Consider the following 17,904-nt stretch of genomic DNA (forward strand, 5'->3'; position numbering starts at 1 on the left):
CCAGAGAAATTAATTATGGTGAAACAGAAAAGCAGCATTCTTAGTTGGCAGACCATTTAAGGTAATTTACAAATATTAGAGCAAACATGGAAATACTCAATCCTGTACAGATGGTTTTGTTTATTCCCTAATGTATATTTACCACAAGAAACTTCAGCTCGTAGCATATTTTTGAACTCCACAGATTGAAAGCATACACACTGCATAGAACACAATCCCATAGCTCATTTTTAAAATACTGTCACGTGTTGGGTGTATAACGCGCGACAAGTAACTTCACGCCGTACTGGATATAGCAAATTTATTGCACATTCGCTCTTACAATAACACAATTTACAATTTCACAATTACTGCCATCGGCAGTATCACAAATACTCCGATGAAAGACAGCTATTGACTGGTTACTCTTTCTCAAATAACTCACTCACTAGTAACTGCTACTCACAAACTGGCTAACTATTGACTGAATACTGACTGACTACTCACTCCCTGGCTAACGTGTAACAACTAACTGTTGAATAGTGTTCGCTGCTCCTTATTTAGCCCCATTACGGACAACACAGAAAACAGTTATGTAATGGGCACCACTGTTGCGTAACGTCGTGTTTACTGACTGCCTAGGAACAGTCGTTGTGTGGACTCCCCGCCATGTTTACAAATGCGTTGCTGGGCTTCACTGCCAGGAGTTGTTTATGGCTACATAGCAACTGTGGCATCCCGTGTTACGTCACCGCGGGGAAAGGGGTGTCTACCGAGTGTTGCACACTGATGGACAGAGTAGGGGGTATGTGATGTCACTCGCAAGATGACAGAGTTCACGCGACCCCCACCTCCCGCTATGCCATTCATGTCACAATACTAATTACTTAGTCACATATTAACAACAGTCAATTCTGTTCTTTATAATGACTTTTATTAATGGTGAATACATAAAAGTTGGAAAATGTCTGAACTCAGTATCACCTAACAAAAATTTCACACAAGTCTGAAGCATATTACACTTCTTTACTTTCACAGATACTGCTAGCTGACAAGAGACAAGTTCATTCCATTAATTACATCATGCACACAAAATTATTTACTTGTATGTTACAGATTGTCAGCACCATCCTATCCAGAGCTCTGGGCCCACATCTACCTCCTTTATCTTTACTTTTTTTTAGATACTGATCATAGACATATATATCGTTGCGTGTCGCGTCACAGTAGGAATCGGTGCCACGTCACTGTGTTTGCGTATAGCCTAGCAACACTGTTACCTCACGCCGTCTTACGTCACCGAGCGGAGGGGGATGACGGAGCGCTGACTCATCCGCCACGTCACTGTGGGGGGGACGGGTTCTCCTCCATTGCGCAACATGTCACAATATATATACATACATCTGGGTGAAAGTAAGAGCAATGTAAAAACATAAAGCGGATTGCAGTACCAAATGGGGCTCTCTTATTTCCTTCCATTACATATGCCAAGAAGTATTTTAAAGCAATGTTTCTTTTGCTGTTCATAACTGACAGTCTGATTTTTCCATTGTCATTTTCACAGTCTTTTCATTCATTCATTTATTCAGCATTCCATAAATCCTTACATGGTTAAACACCAATGGATATAGAAATAGTCAACATGAGTAAACATCACATACTGCATCAAAATTGTGTAATGTCATATCAGTTAAAAATATTAACAATAAACAACTTGAACAAAAACCATCATCTGTAACTCCTGTGCAAACAAAAGTTATACCTTCACAGTAGATAGTCTGTAATTTGTGACTATTATGAAGAACAAATGATGAAGTGAAGAAAAGAATCAATACCAGAAGTGAGGACACCTGATATAATTCACACTTCAGGTTCCATTTACATAAAATAAAATGTTAAAAATATGAAAACGATAACACACATGTAAATGAACTGTCACTCAGTCCACAGGGGCTTCAATATGTTCAAGAAAATCTCTTAAAACCAATATTATCGTTTCCTTACACAACACTGACCAGTGAGTAAAATGTTGCCATTGACCCTGTTATCTGTAAGACTGTGTGAACAGTCTCACAAACTCATGTACAGCGAGTTTATTAACTTTCAAGAGAAATGTAAATAATCTTTTATTCATTTAGATTTAATAAAGAATATATTAAATCAATTTCCAACTAGAAGGAGCTCAGTATTCAGCTTCATTATTAACCCTTCCGCGACGGATAGTATTTAAATCATTTCCTACCGCCAAACCGACGGGGTATTTAATTATTAAACAGAAAAATGCACTTATCCATGAAAAATTTAGTAACTCTCGCAAAAATTGGTATATTGAGATAAAATTTTCACAGAAATATTCATAAAGAAACGAAGAACAAAACTATATATATATTTTTCAATATAATTATGATAAATAATATTTTTTTACTCACTCGAACTGCTAAAAGTTGAGTTTGGTGTGGTAATCCTGAAAACACTGGTCAATACATAGCCCAACATCACAATCACTGCACCAGTACACGGTTTCTTTTCTTCTTTTGTTTTTTGTACACACTACACATCGCCTTTGTGGTCTAGCCTTTTTTCCTGATGGGGGAATTTTACTAATAAAATGTCTTTCACGAAGCCGGGGGATGGTGTTATCTGATGAATGACGTCGACCTTGTACTCTACGTGCTGCCTGCTCCTGGTCCGTAAACTTCAACAGCAACCCTTCTACCAGATTTACTCTGAATGCTAAGTGGTCTGTCAGTCTTTCCTGATTCTTGTTATAAATTATCATGGCATTTACCACTGTCGCATTCAAAAGGCGTCTGAAGAGTTTCATGTACCACTTATGAAGTCTTTTTCTTTCCACGTTGTAGTACTGTAAAAGCTGATCTTTCAAATCAACGCCACCCATCATTTCATTATAATCAATTATAATTTTTGGTTTTTTTATTTCTTTGTTTCTCTTTATATCTGTCTGTGTGTCGGCATTGTGAAATGTAGAGATCACGGAAACTGGTTTTTTGTCTTGCCACTTGAGAACAGTTATAGGACCTGCGTGCTGAGCTATGATCTCGCCCTTTCTCAACTTTGTGTTTTTTACAGTTGTTGGGACACCCTTTCTGTTCAACCTAAGGGTCCCAACACAGTCAGTGCCATGATTTTTTAATAATTTTGCTAACTGGGGGGAATTGTAATAATTATCCATCCATAGAGTATGACCTCTATGGAGGAGCGGTTCGACCAAATGTAGAACAACAGATGTTGTTTTATTGGTATTTTCTCTGATCAGTGAAGAATTTAGTTGGGTTTCGCTGCCAGTGTAAACAATAAATGACCATAAATACCCAGATTTGGAATCACAGAGTTCATAAGTTTTTATGCCGAATTTTGAAGCTTTCAGTGGCAAGTACATTTTGAATGCCAATCTCCCTTTCCATAGTGTAAGCGATTCATCAATACAAATATTTTGTCCAGGATAGAAGAGTGTCTGAAATTTTTCGTTGAGATGTTGAATGACAGGAAAAATTTTGAAAAGTCTTGTAGGTCCTAGGTAATTATCTTTCTTAGTATTGTCATTGAAATGGAGAAATTTACATATAAGCTGGAATCTGTCTCTCGAAATTACATCAGGAAATGCTGGAGTGTATAGTAATCTTTTCGTTGAAAAGTATGAATTTAGAGTTGGCTTATTGACTATACCCATCAGCAAGAACAAGGCTAAGACCACATACATTTCATTTAGTGTCACTGGTACCCACTGCCTAGCTGGAGATCTAAATGGAAAAACCCTCCCACATATAAATTGTTGCGCATAAGTGTTTGTTTCCTGAACGATATTGTTCACAAAATCCTCAGTAAAAAATAATAGAAATGTCTGTACTATATCGAGCACATTGACAGACTGATTTCTCGGGCCTGAATTTTCAGAAAACCGTTCGCGAACGCCATCATAATTATCCATATTTTGCCAAAAATAACTCTCGTCTGAATCCGCCACTGGAACCCTCGCCACTATTTCGTCGTCATCTTCAATACTAAGATCTTGGATAGCATCAACTACAGCCTGATCTTCAATTTCATTATCACTGTTTTCACTACTATCCGAATATTCGAACTCACTAACTTCCGAGTCGTGAGCAAGGAACTCTTCTAGTTCATCGCCCTGTAAAACTTTCCTACTTGTAGAGGCCATGGTTATGGCGCGACTGAGAGAAGAAAGTGTTATGACATCATAGATTTCTGTATCATTCGTAAGTTTATTTTCTTAGGTTGCATTTGGTTCCAAGAAAAAAGGACCCTCTTGTTTGACTACTTCATTGTGTCAGCAGACTGTACAGCAACCCATTCAAGGAAAACCTTCGTCTGGGGTTTCAGTGAGTGACTCATATAGACAAGCAAAGACCATAGAGTCGAAAGATATATAGTTTTATACATTTTCCTTACTTAGAATTTGAAAAATTTCAGTGAAATCTAGGCGCAGTGAGACAAAAGTACGAACTATTACACTAACGATACAAAATAAAAATACCGTGCTAAAAATTCGTCCAAAATAAATAACTCATATACCAATAGAAAGATGAAACCCTAATCTATGTACTCCTGAAAAGAAAATTGGAATATCTTTCCTCGTTTTGTCAGCAACGTCCTTCAAAGCTAACACTGCGCAGGTCGGTGAACTGCACAGATGTCGGTGGCATACGATTATTTAAAGGGTCGGTGAAGCACACGGATGTCGGTGCGGAAGGGTTAATATACAGACTCTTTATTGGAAGAGAACCATTAAATGATAGCTACTTGATGATGCTGGGTAAACTGAATAGGAAAAGAACAGCTAGAACATATGGCAAAATTGGTATAAATGAACAGTGTCTTCCATTTTGATTTCCTTCTTTCAGTCTTCTTTAATATTATTCATTACATGACCACATAAAGTTCTTACTCTTTATGTTGCATTTCACTAATAAGAATTCTACATATATAATGCTGGATAAAGAAATTAGCTGCACATGTAAACAAACTATTTGTTACAAAACACCTTTTTTTCTGGATGGATTCTTATAAGTGCAGTTTCTACTCACATTTATACATGCACAAACATATAACAACAAACATGCACATTTATTACTGTGCAACATTCCCCAACACTTAGTGCCTGTTACAACAATTTCAAATGTGGTCTTAACTATCCTAATGAACTACTGCAGCACCAGCAATATATTCCCCAAGTGAATAATAATCAGTGTTTTGAATCTCACATATATAATGCACAGTCTGTCTCACATCCATTTCAACAGTAAGTGTTCTACTCCTCCTTACCTGGTTTCACTATACATGTCTATTTCCATATTTTATGGGATAGAAATCAGTATTTAGACTCTGGCTGTTCATTAAATAATATATTATTTTTATCACAATATGGCTATTGGTTAATCCACTATTTCCTTCAGTAATGAAGTATACATTGCCATAAAGCATCACAAACTACTAACAAGTTTACCCCATATCAATTTGAAATCACTAACCTTTATTTTACAGAAAATACACTACTCATAACAACATATTTATCTTATTGCTATAACAATGTAAAGTTAAATAATAATTTTATCCATACAGATTCCTATATAATAAAATTACATATTCTGTATGAGTTCTATACAGAACACTGTTGCCATTAACCATGCATTAGCAGAACACCTCAGAAAAATGAACAGATAATAAACAATGACTGACTAATATACATGATATTTATTCTAATGTTACTTCTCCCCTTTATTATTTCTGTCCCTGTCATTCAGTACTCTTCATGTTCAGTTAAATATAAAATCTATATTTAACAGAAAACTAATATCAATGGAAAAATAATGCAACACACGTATTAATATGTCAACAGCAGAATTGTGTGACATAAAATTGTAGTTAAAGAATGTATTGCCCATTTTAAGGATTTAATTCTAGGCCCTTCAGCATCATGATTTCTCTGCAGGTTGTCATTTCCAGCATCACTAAAGTGTGAATTTAACTTGACTGAAATGGAGTTATAACAACTCATCTTAAAAGAGATATTTCAGTATTTACCTATGCTAACGGTGAGGACAGAATCTCAACATCTCACAACCCTATCTGCCTCCACAGCCTGTTACAGTGATACATTTACTTTACTTACTTTCATTAATGTCATGGAGGACTCTAGTGCCCTTTCCTGTGGCGACTCTGGTGTTTTCTGGACCGCCCCCGGCGTCGCTGAGTTTGACGCGCGGCCCCAATGGCTACAGCCCTAGGTTGAGGGGCGGCAACAACTCCTAATACTCGTGATGGCTCTATTTGAGGCTGTATGACCTGGAAATAGAAATTAAGTTAGAATGATTAATGGACTTGTACAGGACACTGGAACACACACGTTCAGTTCTCAGCTTGTCATTCTGAAGGTTATTCTGTAGGCGAGCTTCCAAGTTCAAGTGTAAACTTGGAATCCTTTAATTGTTACGAAGCTGAAATGCGTTGACTTACAAGTATTTTATGCTCTGTGCATAGAATGAATCTAAAATGGAGATTTGTGAACAACTCCATTACAAGGTTCAGTAAGTATTCCTATCTGGAACTGACAACTTTCAGTCACGTAGCTCGCAGTTCCGGCATGAAGCAGTTATTGCATGTTTCTCTACATGCAAATAAGAGCGCTAGGTCTCCAATACTCGTTTATAAACTCTCAGCTCTAAAAGTATGTAGCTTACAAAGGATGGACGACAAATTGCACGAGTGTCTGGTTTCCAGCTGAACTGCACAGTGAGATCAATACCTGAAGATAGTCTTATATTGCGTCCATAAATGTGGTGTCTCAAAGCTAATTGAATGTCATTGTGTGTGTCTCATGTAATTAAATGTAGGAGAGACATTAACACATTACACTGATTAACCGGACAAGTTGACAAAACATTAACAGACACTTGACGTAAATGGAAATAAAGCTTCAACTGTCCCTGTGGAGGACCGTGGTGCCTCATAGGGTGATAAGGCGTCGAGGCTCCCACATTTTCTGCACGGCCGCCTCACGGATGACGGTGGGGGTTTTGAGCATTACGCTCCGGCCGCGTTTGCGCCCGAAGGGACTCCTGGTGCTCGTTTCAGTTGGAGGCTGGGTTAAATCACAGGCCCGTGGCGCGGCTGGAGGGATTGGGTCAGTTGATGAATCCAGTGACCTCATCAGGGATTCGAATTTTGGATCGGACTAGTTCATTGCAGTATGCAGTGTTCAATATAAGCTATCAATTACGTCTACTCTAGGCTCATTTAAAGAGTAAAAGAGTAAAATGTTAAAGCTATCCCTATAACCATCCGTGAAGGCCATAGTGTTGTGAGACGATGAGGGTCCCACGTTATCTAGACAATCGGCTCAAAGATGGCGGTAAGGTTGTCAGCCTTACGGGCCGGCTGCACTTTAGCCCCCAGGAAAATTCCTGGTACTGATTTCTGTTTAGAGGCTGAGTCAACCCGATGCCCGTAGTGCAGTTGGAAGGACTAGGACAATTGAAAAAATTAAATAACCTCATTGGGACCTTCCCGCAACCTTCCGACTTGTAGCATAGTGCCTCAACTAACTACGCTACCGCGAGAGTATATAATTTAATTTTATGTTGCCTTGTCATAGTTTACTTACTCCCATTTTCTTAAATTTTGATTACTCATATCGCATTTGAAAGTAAATAAACATTTCTTAGTATTTCAGAGCTAAGTTTATTTCTAATAGGTTATTATTATTATTATTTTCTCTTCGCTAGACTGTATGTTCAGTTTGTACGCTACGTTAGTTAGGTCTAAGCTTGAATATGCGTCCGTAGTCTGGATTTCGATTACGTCAACTGATGCTAACAAGCTGGAACGCATCCAGCAGAGGTTTGCTGCCCTTTGTTTTAAACGTTTCTTTCCTCAAGTTCACTACAATTATTCTCTTGCTCTTGAGGAGTTAAAATTGCATACTTTATGTACTAGGTGACATCGCCCTGATGCTCTCTTTCTTATTCAAGTTCATTTTGGCTCGAAATTCTGCCCTTCTGTCCTGGAAATTGTTGGTCTCCGAGTTCCTGCTCGGTATATCAGAGATTTTGCATTGTTCAATGTTTGCTCATTTAAAAATTGTCCCTCTGCTAGATGCGCAGCAGCTGCTAATGCTGTCTGACGTATTCGGAGCAAGGAAAATTCTACCCAAACAAATTTTAAATATAGTATAACTGTTAGTATTTTTATCATTTGCATGTCCAGTAAAACAAAATGAATTATGTATATTAATATCCTCGGAAAATTTATACTATTAATTTCATAATTAAATATTTATGTTTCATTCCTCAATTCATAATAACACTTAGTTTAATGATAATGAAATTATTATTACTGTTATAATTATCAGTTATTTGTTTGTTTACTTTTACTTTTATTCATTATTATTTCTTCCAAGTACTTACCTGTAATTTGTATTTGACTTTTAATAAGTTTGTCTATAATGTAATTCATTCATCTGCACTGTGCTGTGTCTGTAATTGGCCTTGCGGCTGTTGACTCGGCACATTAATAATAAAGAATTGAATTGAATTATTCGCCAACCCTTACGATCGTACATTCTTGTTTTCAAATATGTCTTGTAATGTCGTATACATCTTGAAGTCGATTTGATGACTGTTACCTGTTCTTTGGAAAGTTAAGAAATCAGCCTGTTCCATTTCGAAATCTGAAATTTTGTCTATGTAATATGTTGCGGGTTCACTATCCGTAGTATCAGACAAGATTTTGCTAATTCCACCAATGAGGTTAAAAGGTCTCATTTGACATTTTGATCTGAAACAATATATGAAAAGAAATTATATAATGATCCAAACAGAGGTGTCCTCCCCCCACCTGATGACGGAAACACGTCTAGTTTCCGAAAAGTTATGTTTCTAATTAATTAATTTTTTAATTCACTTAGTGTGGGAACCACAATAACAGATCGAAACCTGATTCAGGAGGATATTAAGAGGCGGCTGAACTCGCCTAATGCTTGCTACCATTCAGTCCAGAACCTTTTGTCTTCTCGTCTGTTGTCCAAAAAACATAAAAATTAGAATATACAAAACTATAATTTTGCCTGTAGTTCTGTATGGGTGTGAAACTTGGTCTCTGACATTAAGGAAGGAACATAGACTGAGGGTGTTTGAAAACAGGGTGTTCAGAATATTTCGAACAAAGAGAGATGAAGTGACAGAAGGTTCGAGAAAACTGCATAATGAGGAGCTTCATAACTTGTACTCTTCTCCAAGTATAATTAGAATGATCAAGTCAAGGAGGATGAGGTTGGCAGGGCATGTAGCACGAGTGGGGGAGACGAGGAATGCCTATAGGATATTGGTGGGAAAGCCAGAAGGAAAGAGACCACAGGGAACACCAAGCCATAGGTGCGTGGACAATATTAGAATGGATCTTAGAGAGATAGGATGGGATGGTATGGATTGGATAGATCTGGCTCAGGATAGGGACCAGTGGAGGGCTCTTGTGAACATGGTAAGGAACCTTCGGGTTCCATAAAATGCTGGGAAATTCTTGAGGAGCTGCAGAATTGGCGGCTCCTCCAGAAGGGCTCAGCTCCATGAGCGAGCGAGCGAGTGAGTGAGTTAGTGGGTGGGTTGGTGATTGAGTGTGAGTGAGTTAGTGAGAGTCAGTGAGTGAGTGAGTAAGTAAGTAAGTGTGGGGATGGAGTCCTAATTGGGTCTCCTCGGCACTGCGGCCACTGATTGGCCTATTGTACCTGCCCCAGATGATTATGATGATGATGGAGGAATCGGTGGAATGAAGGTGTTTTCTAGTTACTAGAATACTGGAAGATGGACAAAGTCCAAAACCCAATAATTGTCAGTAGATGAGTGTTTATGCCATCTCCATATGAAGGGCAACATCAGTAAGACATGGCATTCAAATTATTATGGGGGGTGCAAAGGCGAAGATAGGAAAAGATCCTGTAGTACGTACAACACGTGGGACACCATAACCTTCACGATAAATTTAATAACAACAGAGTAATGACGGCCAATTTCCAGTCACCGGAAACTTGCTTAAAAGTAGTACGTTTTCACCTAAGACTTTTCCATAAGAAAAAAAAATTGATATCTCTCAATGGTTGGACAACAAATTAAATTGATCATGTTATGATAGATGCAAGATATGCAAGGAGCCTTATCGATGTGCGATCCTATAGAGGTGCCGAATGTAACTCCGATCACTTCATGGTAAAACTAAAATACAGGACTAAAATATTAACAGATAACAGAACCAATACCAAATACATGCAAGGTTGTGGCTTTCATACCAATATCCTATATAAATTCTCTTCTCTCCCATTTGTACTACATGCCCTGATCATTCTATTTTATTTGTTGAAGAGTATAGTTATGGAACTCCTCATTATGCAGTTTTCACCTGCCGCTTGTCACTTCATCTCTCTTCAATCCAAATAATCTCCTCAGCACCTTGTTCTCAAACACCCTGACTCTATGTTCTATGACTCTACGACAAAGTTTCCCACCCATAAAGAACCACGGAAAAATTATAAGTTTTTTGTATTCTAATTTTTATGTTTTTAGACAGAAGACAAGAAACCAAAGGGACATATGTAAGAGAAATGAACATTCACACAACATCCATGAACTACACATAACTTGAATATATCCACACCACTGAAGACTGGGCTAATAGGTCCCACAAGAAGATTGGAATCAACGTCTTTAATATATTCAATAGGATGACCTATTATAATTTGAATTCTAGTTGCAATTTTAATTTTAGGTTGTGGCAGACTGTGCAGTTTTAGCATAGCGAACATGATGGCCATGCACGCCCAAAACATGTCAAGAATGGAGAATTAAAGGTGTTGTATTAGTGACGGAAATGTATATTATATAAAATAAGCACTATATTGGTGCAACGGGATGCTTAAATACAATATAAATTTATTGTGGTCACAGGCTTGCTAACCAAATCCTTGAAAACAGCGCTGTAGGTTTCAGAACGCATACGCAGTTGGGAGGGGAATAATAAAATGTACACTTGATAGGATATATTAGCCAGAAGAAAAGTGTTAATACAGTTGATTTACTTGGTGCTTGAATAGCTCAAAAGCGACGGAAATAAGTTCCTTTGAAACCGAAAACGTGTATTTCTGCTCCAGGATTTCATCACATTCCACAAGGCTTTCATTTAATTTTTTTTGCAATATTTTCTGATATACTACTGCAAGCCAGAGCTTTTTGAAATTATTTACATAAAAGTAACAGTGTCTGTTACTGTTCGAAAAATTGAAAGAATTTTATAATTCTCTGAAGGATTGCAACTATTTAAGGAGGTTTGGTCCGAGAATGAAATCTGCTCACAATGAGATAGAGAACTCTAAATTTTACAACAAAGAGACCGCGAATGACAATCGAGAAACCTGTTATCGTCGACTGTAATGTGAATTAGTTGAACCTATAAAGGGACAGTTACTAAGTGATTCTTCAAAATACTCAATGTAAATTTCCCTCAGTTATGTACTTCTGAAATTTTAAATACTGTTATGTAACTTTTCTAGGTATTGCTTATTAGTCGTTGAAATTACAGATGTTGTTTAATTTTATTTATCTGAAAACTCAGCCCTCTTTCATTAATTGATCTGAAGAATAGTTATGTGGTAGTATGTGGGGTCTGTTCAAATTGGAGTACAAATTTGCTAGAAGTCTCAAAGTTACTCGTATTTGTTTTTAACCATTCCAGCAACGGGTGATTCTCTCGAACGGCAATATCTGCTCTAAAGAGGGAATATAGTTAACCAACGCAGCACACAGATTCAGGGGAGATCCTAAAATCACCATTTATGACTCTTGAGAACAACACTATTTAAGACTTAGGTAACAGTCTGAACATTTGATTCTGGAATAGGTATTTTCACTAAAAAGAAAATAGTTGCATGGCACACAAGTGCAAGCTTAGTTCAATGGTCGCAAAGCTTTCGTAGCCTATTTCCTTCTTTCTAAATGAGGCTTTCGAGATAACTTGATATACCAGTATATCCAACAATAACCTAAGCATATATGTGACATGTCGCCTGAACACCGAAATAACGCAGTGCACAGTAGCCAGTTGTCCTCTCTACATAACTTGGAGATAGACAGCAGAGAATACACGGCCTCCAAGCTCCTGTGTTGTGAGCCCGCTTTCGGAATATGTTTATATGTATCCATCCTCATCGTTGCTAAGCAACGGCTTGATGAACACATTCACAAAACAAGGAATACACACCTAACCATGTAAGAATTTATTGATGCATCATTTTCTATCAAAAGAAATTAGGCGATTAGTTCTTCCCAGAACTTTTCTTAGTTTACATTTCCTCCCTTGTATTCCTTAACTTAAATTTAGATCAACTGTGCAGAGATGTCTTGTACGATGTGTGCACTTAATTTTCAAGATGTTCACTACCTCCCTATGCCTGGGGATTTCCCCGACACTTTTACAAACCTCATGCTGTCACCGATTTATATGTACTGCCAGAAGCCGTAACTTTCGCAGATCACTCCACGACTCCTCCATTATTGCAAACTGAATACTGTCCAAAGTTAGGTAATAGGCGAATGACGAACTGCAGAGGATTCGGAAGGAGACAGTGATATCTGAGCTACCATCCCAGAATTTTCATTCATGGTCTGAGCAATATGAGTCAGACAGCTACTATCCCAGTTGGGATTCAAACCCAACACTTCTGAGAACACGAGTCTAGAACTCAGTTTGTTCTGTTACAAAGCTACATCACTTCTGACTTTTACTGTGACGTGTCCGGTTTAAATTTTTGCCGGGACATTGACTATACTGACTATTTTATTGTTGAAATTAAGGGTCACATGGTCCGCCAGCCTCATACATTCCAATGTCGTGCTGTGACGTGCACGAAAACCAAACTCGCTTGTGTTGAGCAAGCTTCTTTCTTCAATATGTTTTTGTAGCAATTTCAAAATTATTTTTTCGAATAGTTTTCCTGTCGTGGACAGGAGGCTCATCGGACGTAGATTTTCCGGGAATTTCGGGTATTTACCAGGTTTAGGTAAAGTTATTACTTTTGCTTCCTTCCAAGTATTTGGAAAATGAGAGAGCCGAAGACAATGATAAAATAACCGAGTTAGCTGAACCAGTGGTCGCCTTGGAAGTTTCCTCAGGCATTCATTTGGGATGCCGTCAATTCCACAGGCCTTTCTCAATATCAAGGAATTTATCAATTTTTGTACGTCACATGGTCTGATCCTTGAGGGGGGTTCCAGCAGAGCTTGAACTCTAGCATCCACTTGCCGTTCATGGTTGTCGTCGCACAGATTGTGCGGCGTGAACTGATTTTCCAAACAATCAGCAATTGCATTGACTTTTTCGAAAGGGTAAAATTTAATGCCTGCAGCACCATGAATAGCAGTTGGTGCCCTTAGCCCATCCCTCTTTAGGAGGTATTTCGCAATTGGCCATTTACCCTGAGGTGTGACTTCAGCGTTACCTATTTTTGTTTCCCACCATTCAAGTGCCTTATTTTGGGTCATCTGCCTGATTAACTTTGTAACCCAATTTAGTGCCGTCTTACACGCTGGATCCCTGGTTTCTTGCCACAATTTTCAAAGCCTCTGCTTATGTTTTAACAGGCGACCTAGACCAGGAAGATCGTTGTTTATGTCCGAAAGTGTAACTTTTCTTGTGGGAAACCTATATGCCGAAGCAATAGAGGCTGCAAAGTCGCGTGCCGCTTTATCAGCTTCTACCCCAAACTTAATTTCTATTTTAGGTGATATTAACTCCGAGGCGAGGGTTTGAAACCGCTCCCAATCTGTGAATTTTTCAATAGGTTCCGAAAGGTTCCTAATTCTAACATGATCCAGTATATGGAATACAATTGGTAGGTGATTTGAATCCAAAATATTGGAGACAATGACATCTGACATTCTGATATTTTGGTGGACCACAATATCCAGCACGTCACCATTTCCCGTAGGGGAATAATGAGTGGGGCATTGTGGTGCTGAGATTTCGAAATCACTCATATCAAATAAATCCACGAGTTTCAAGCCTGAGGGGTTTGAAACTTTGCTATTCCAAAATGGGTGCTTAGCATGCATTCATTCATTCATTTACTTTCCATTAATCCCTACATGGCTGGAAGAAGAGTGGATATAGTAAAAGTCAAAGACAACAGGACAAATCCCATGAGTAATATAAATAAAAATTATTTATATTTAACCCATAACAATTACACATATTATCAAAGACAAATCACAGTGAGTAAATCACTGTAAAGCACACTAATGACACAAGACTACAGTAATGAAACATAAAAGTATACTACTAGGCATCCAGCATATAACAGACCAAGATCATTAATTAATATTGGAGCTGAATTATTCCTCCAATGGGTAAAATAGGTACATCTTTCACATAGGATTTTATCAATGCATTGGCCTTACCAACTATTCCATAAACTTCTACTTTAGACAGAGAGAGGGAGACAGACAGATATCGACACAGTCAAAGGCTTTCTTCAAATCACAGAAAATGTCGATGAACATTATTGGTATTCAATGTTGTCAAGCTATTGTTCGAATAATAATAATTATTAAAAGAATCTGTAATAACATCATGATTATCAGTTAACTTCCCATCAATGTTTAAAAACTGTATTCTTGCATTATTAATTTTTCTAACTGTGTCTGATTTTATAATGTCCAAGTGGTTTTCATTTTGTTACTAGAATTAGAAATTGATTGATTATAATGAAGATTTTTAGGTCCTTTAATAATACTGACCAAAATATCACAGTATGTTTTATAATAATATTTCAGATCTGGCTCATACCGTGCTGAATCCCTGGGAAAATAGAAAAATTTAATTCCCGTGTGGTCACTGTAAGGCATGCACCCTGGTGCAAAATTCCCCCCCCCCATTTATACTGCAAGAAACAATACAAAAATTATAACTGAATCACAGTACACTCTCACTTTCTTAAGATTCTACGGTCCTTCTTTAGGCTACACCGAAAGATGCTTAAAATACCGAAATACAATTTGGATGAAGCATAACACTGACTTCATGTTTGTTTCTAATTTCACTGGGCGTAGTAAGCATAATCCATATATATAAGTAACACACAAATTTAAATTCAAGCGTAAATGTCGACTCTCGTTTCATAACATCAAATCAAAGTCCTTACTTACTAATTAATCTAATGAATTGCACGACATACCTCAATGCCGGACACACATCTTCCAAAACTACGCAGTTTTACTGAGCCACCGCCCAAAAACCGTCAACGGAAATTTATGATCCTCTGATTGGCTCACACTTATGCGATTCGATTGAATGCGATAGGTGCAAATGATCGATTCCGGTCATTTCTAGACTACCTAGTTCATTTTGATAAATATAGATGGTACTTCTGGTAGATGTCGATATCGTTGTCTCATATTTGATGGAATGTCAGTCAGAGACGTCAGAGACATCAGAGAGAACTGGTATTTCAATCACAAGCGGGTAAGTACTGCCTCTATGTGTATGGAGGTATGGAGGCAGCCTTGAGGGCCTTGAGCGCCTTGAGTGGGACTTGAACGTATGATCCCAGAGTTCAAGCGGGCGAAGACCTTCCATGCCGTAGACCACGCGATCTCGACCAATCAGAGAGCTTAAACAGACCAAACTGAATACCCACAATTACATGCGGTTATCGTGGTATATTATATGGAAATTTGTAAGTATGAATTTTGATTTGATGTGGTTGCGAAACGAAAGTAGACATTTGCAAACGAAATTACAGCTCCATGTTAAACATATTATTCGTGTATGTGAATATTATGTAAGATTTGAGGCTTTCACGGCGGTGACTATGAAGAAAGCAGTCTTCTGGGATTTGGCACCGTGTAGAAGAAGACTTCTATTCTGAAGATGGAGGCGATACGTTCCTCCGAAACGTCGGTTAACACCACATATACACGGTGCCAAATCCCAGAAGACTGTTTTCTTTATGTGACTATTATGCTTACTACCACAAATGAATTTAGAAACATATAGAATTCTTTCAAGCCTAAAATTTTTTAGGTTATCATGAACTGTCATCTAAACGATATTTGTTTTATGATATTTTATGCAACTTTCGGTTTATCCCAAAGATTGTCTGTAGAATGTTAATGAGTTCTAAGAGTACCGTGATGTGTTATAATTTTTGTATTGCTTTTTGCAGTGTAAACATGAAAACAAAATCATGTTCTGCTGCTGGGTGCTTGTCATCCAGCAAGCAAGGCATCAAATTCTTCAGCTTTCCAAGGGATCCAGTACGGTATGTCTGTTTTAATTAATGGTGTAATTACTATGTGTTGCTTAATCCAATGAATAAATTAAGTTTAGTGTATGTCTGTGTTCAATTTATATTTGTGCCGCAAACAATTCCTGGAAAATGATTTCACTACACGTTGCAGCATGCCACAACACTGTATTGGCTACAGGTAAGGACCACTGCACTCTATACTATGAATTATGTTCTGTTGTGAGAGATGTGGCTAGCGAGAATAATGAGAGCTAATTTTTGAAGTAATTGTCCCAAGAACCCTGTTGTGATCAAACAAATGTCATTGTCATCATTCATTATGAAACTGTACATCAATATACAATTTTATTATAAATCTTATTTTACTGTCTTATGTGCAACTTTTTAAGTTTTAAATTTTAAACCTAAAGTTAATAAATCGTTTCACATTATACTGTAAAATAAGATTTATAATAAAATGGAAGAGTGCAACAGGATGCTACAATACACACTTATCAATACAGAAGTTATGTAGGATATATCAAATGTTTTTAGGGTAATTAAAAATGTTTGAAAAGCAGATCACACTATCAGTAATATGATTTATAAGAGAATAAGGTGGTGATGACTGCTATGAGGAATAATTTAATGAAATATACAAAATCTTTATAATGGCAGTCCCTTTCAAGTAAAGTTTGTTATTTTCAAATCTGAAGAAGTCCATCATGTAAGGAAGCCCACTAATTTCCTTTTTAATATTCTTTCAGTGGGGTGCTGTGGTGAATATCTGGCAACAGCTATTTGGTGATCACCTTGTGAACACATTTGAAGCTATTCGTTCGTAGTCTGGTTTGAACAATAATCCAACTGTGGGACAGTTTGTAGATGCCCTGAAGACTAACATCATCAGTGCACTTGCTATCAGAGGTCTGTGTGGAACTAGTTGTGAGGATGATGGTGCTACTGTTGTGTGTAACCTACAGTCATTGTTCAGGGCACCTGATGCTTCTTCACCAAATCCGTCCATAAGTCGCGGCAAGGAAACCCCTGATGAAGTTCCTGAATTTCCATGTTACTCAACACGTACAGAAGGACATGGTTGCTGCAGTACATGCTGGTGACATGGAATTGTTCTCAGTAGCCTATGTCAGTGGTTCCATTGCCAGACAGGTGCTTCGTGGTGTCAGCTGTGATGCACGCAAGACATGCGTGACACCTGAAGTGCTGCTATCAGCCAATGTCTTCATATATTTGTGAGACATTGGTGAGGAGACTGTTGGTATGCTGTAACTCTAATATAATCTGTGATGGCAGGCAATTCATGTTGCAGCATATCACAGCTGCCATTAAGAGCACCATTGACTTGGAGTGGATTAGGTGTACTGGTTGTTCACTTCACTACCAATGAATAATAGATGGTATTGTGAGTTGTCTCACAAGAATTTACATTCCTTGGTGGTGTAAGTGAACAGACAGATTGATAACTGAATCAGCCAGGCAGAGGGCCACAAAGAGGAAGACGATTAAGATACTGACACATCAGTAAGTCATTAGGAAAGTAATGCCTCTTCATCTTTGCCTTGTAATATCCTGCCCACACCAGCCCTGGTAATCGTCAG

This window comes from Cryptotermes secundus, unplaced genomic scaffold, assembly GCF_002891405.2.
Source record: "Cryptotermes secundus unplaced genomic scaffold, Csec_1.0 scaffold2355, whole genome shotgun sequence".
Taxonomy (NCBI): Eukaryota; Metazoa; Arthropoda; class Insecta; order Blattodea; family Kalotermitidae; genus Cryptotermes; species Cryptotermes secundus.